The following is a 3617-nucleotide window of genomic DNA, read 5'->3' as shown; positions in this document are numbered from 1 at the left end:
TTTACAACAAATTCGATTTGTCTAGTTGGTTAGACAATGCTCTTGAATTACAACGGTCTTGGGTTCGAATTCCGACCGAGTTATATGCCTGTGATTTTGTTCACAGAACTCGGGAACACTGAGTATACAGTGCTAATAACACACATCGGTGTATGTTGGTAAAAAACAAAAATGAGTAACACAGTTGTGATGTGAGGCTTGACATGATATTTTGGCATTTGGCTGTGGCCGGATAATCAAGTTACCCCATCAAGGGACTTGAAGTCGTCGAAAAAGGGTTCTATTTTGAACCTTAAATTGATGTGTGACTAAAGTTCACGTGATCAAGTTTCACATCAATTTCCCTCAAAAGTGCGTCTGCCGGGTCGATAGTAGAATACCCCACATCATTGCATTTTAAAGCTGTAGGCGGTCTTCTAAATGCAAATTGCATTAAAGGCACTGGACACGTTTGGTAATTCTCAAGGACCGGTGATGATCATATTATTAACAGTGAAAATTTGGGCTCAGTTGGTCATCGTATTTGCAAGAGAATAATGAAAGAAAAAACACACTTGTTGCATTGCTTTGTGTGCTTTCCGATTCATAATAAAAGGCTTATATATAATGAGTGAGAAAACCTCTGTCTCAAAAACTATATAAACGTTACTTCAGAGGTAGCCGTTTCTCACAATGTTTTATATTATCAAAAGCTCTCCCTTGTTTGTTACCGAGTAAGTCACTGTTAATGCTAACAATTATTCTGAGTAGTTTATAGTGTCCATCTGTGCCTTTAATAAATGATCGTTTTAGCTCTGTTGTTTTTTTTGTTGGAGAGTTCACATGAACTGATGTGCTATGATTTCCTCTATGCTTTTAGAAGTTCAGATGAAACCAAATCACACAATATTTCTCGGGTCACCTTTTGAGTGGGCTGATTATAGCACATAATGCGCTAGCTCTCTCATTTTGTGTTGGATATACTAATGGTTCCCATGCACTGATGTGCTATGATTGTGTGTGTGCTTAGAAGTGTGGAAGAAACAAAATCACATGCACACTTTCACGGGTCCATTTTTAAGAGCATTTTCAAAGGCACTGGACACCTTCGATAATGTCAAAGACAAGTCTTCTCACTTGTTGTATCTCAACATAATCATAAAATAACTAACCTGTGAAAACTTGAACTAAATTTGTCGTCGAAGTTGCTCTGTGTAGGATTATAGTTCACATTAATGATGTTATAATGAAACAAAATCACATACTTTCACGGCTCACTTTTCGGTATACGCATAATTTATTATAAGGAGACTTAAACTGTCCAGTGAGATGTCTCAAATATTGTATACAAAATGACATAAAAGCTGTAAGCACACGTATTCAAAATGTAAATTGCTTTAATTATTGACAATAAAGCATGTTTTAATGCTCTAGCACTTTTTATTGAACAGATGACCCTCTAAACAGAAAACTTTCCTTCCGTTTTGTCCGCCATACCACTCTTGCAAAGAGAGCCACACGGCGGGCAACTCCTTTCAGAGTGAATTAATGACGGGTAGGCTACTTTCAACTCGATTAGAGTGAAGTTCGTTCCAATATCACTCGAAAAGAGTGACACAGATTGTTTTTCACTATCAACAGAGTGAAACTGACACCACTCAGACAAGAGAGTGAAATGTTCACCCTGTTAAATTAAGAGAGTGGGCACTTTTCGAGTGAGCATATTGGAGGCTTGAACTGACCATTGGGATATAAATAATCATGCATATAAAGATGCGATATTAGCCAGTGCACATTGTTTGTTAATTTTCATCCCACTTTAATGCATCAGAATAAACACATTACACAGCAAGAAGCCACCTCGTCATGTTTTCATTGGCCTCGCGTCAATATTATTGTCACAGGTCTATACTACAGGTAAGAAATTGCACGGGTCTTTGTGTTCACATCAATATTGGTTTTATCTTGAGGGACGGGCATGTTTTTGTTTTTTTATTTTATATTATCAACGCCCAAAGCCGAGTTTGTTGATGCGATGTGGTAGGGGAAATGAGCAAACAACAAGAATATCAAATCAAACTGGCACTGGAATACTTTTGTGTAATAAGGCACCAATGAATTACGCCACCAACGTGGATGCAAAAAACTTAGAAGGCAAAAAATAAGAAACAAAGGGGTTTCCCCTGAATATTAGACTTGTCCTAACACTCTTTGCGTTCTTCGACTTAGCTCATAATATGAGCTGAATTATATTATTTTATTGTTTGTTTATAGGCTGAGATTATCTTTTCAAGTTCTTCAAATACATTTTTGTCTGTCTTTCTTGTCCTGTTGATTTCTTCTGGCCCAGCTACAGCACGTGACAAATTTGTCAAAAATATTTGGGCAAAATAAGCGTTCTTCCACTAAGCTCGCATAAGTGCTGAATCACAATATTGGTTTACTATTTTTTTAGGCCAAGATTATTGTCCCATTCGTCAAAAAAAAAAATTTTCTCTCATTCTTTTTTGGCCAGCCCCCCCCCCCTCCTCTTCATTAGAAGCCCAGCTACACTACGAACAATTCCGCTAAAAATAAGGGTTGGGTAATTTTATAAAAACGTTGACTAGCCTCAACAGCCAATGCTTATTATGAGTCCTAACCGTGAACCGTGACATTGAAGCTGTGCTTTGAGTCATGGTTCAGATTGAATCATTCGTTTATAACGGATATAATGATCAGCATGCAGTCAAGTCATATCGGGCCAGCATAATCATCCTCGATAAGGCTGCATGCCATGACTTTAAAATATTAGTCAGTTGTTAGAAACATGGCAGAGGCCGTTCCAAGCGTGATCTGCCGTTTTTGGCAGAGTACGCAAAGAGCGGCAAAGCGAAATGCAGACAGTGCCAGAATAACATAGACCAGGACGAGCTACGATTGGCAGAAATGGTGCAGGTTTGTTTTTCAGATTTTATGTTGACTTCTAAGGATGAGCAAGGACTTACAAGTGGTAGGGCTGTTGTGAGATTTTGTTTTCTTTGTTTTTTTCCCAGTCGCCAATAATGAAACCACAGCTCTGTATATTTAGCTGGAGCTCGGCGATACAGGAGCAGGGTCCAATTTCATAGAGCTGCTAAGCACAACAATTTGCTTAGCATGAAATTTCTTCCATGATAAAAAAAAGATTACCAACCAAATGTCCATTTGTTGCTTATTGCTTGTCACTTGTATTCAGCTGTTGTTTGATTAGCCTTAAAATCATGTGGAAATTTGGTTGGTAATCCTGTTTTTATCAAGGATGAAATTTCATGCTAAGCAAATTTTTGTTCTTAGCAGCTCTATGAAATTGGGCTCTGATCAGTAATTAAATCAAGATCAAGATCAAGAGTCAAGGTCATCACAAAAATCGTCCCTATAATTCCTATTATTCTTTAATCACGACATTAGCTTACTCATCTCTTGGAGGAAGACATTTTTAATTTTTCTTCCTCTATGCTCATCTCTAGACCTACCATATAAATATAACAATTTGGGAGCACAAAATATTCCCCGGGTTTGATTTTTTGGTAAATAAACACCATCTACACGGTAAGAAACAAAATGATCACCGGGCTTACTGCACCAAGTACACGTTTTATACACAGCACACACCACAT

The sequence above is a fragment of the Asterias rubens genome, chromosome 1 (assembly GCF_902459465.1).
Source record: "Asterias rubens chromosome 1, eAstRub1.3, whole genome shotgun sequence".
In the NCBI taxonomy this organism is placed as follows: domain Eukaryota; kingdom Metazoa; phylum Echinodermata; class Asteroidea; order Forcipulatida; family Asteriidae; genus Asterias; species Asterias rubens.
This window is presented reverse-complemented; position numbering follows the sequence as displayed.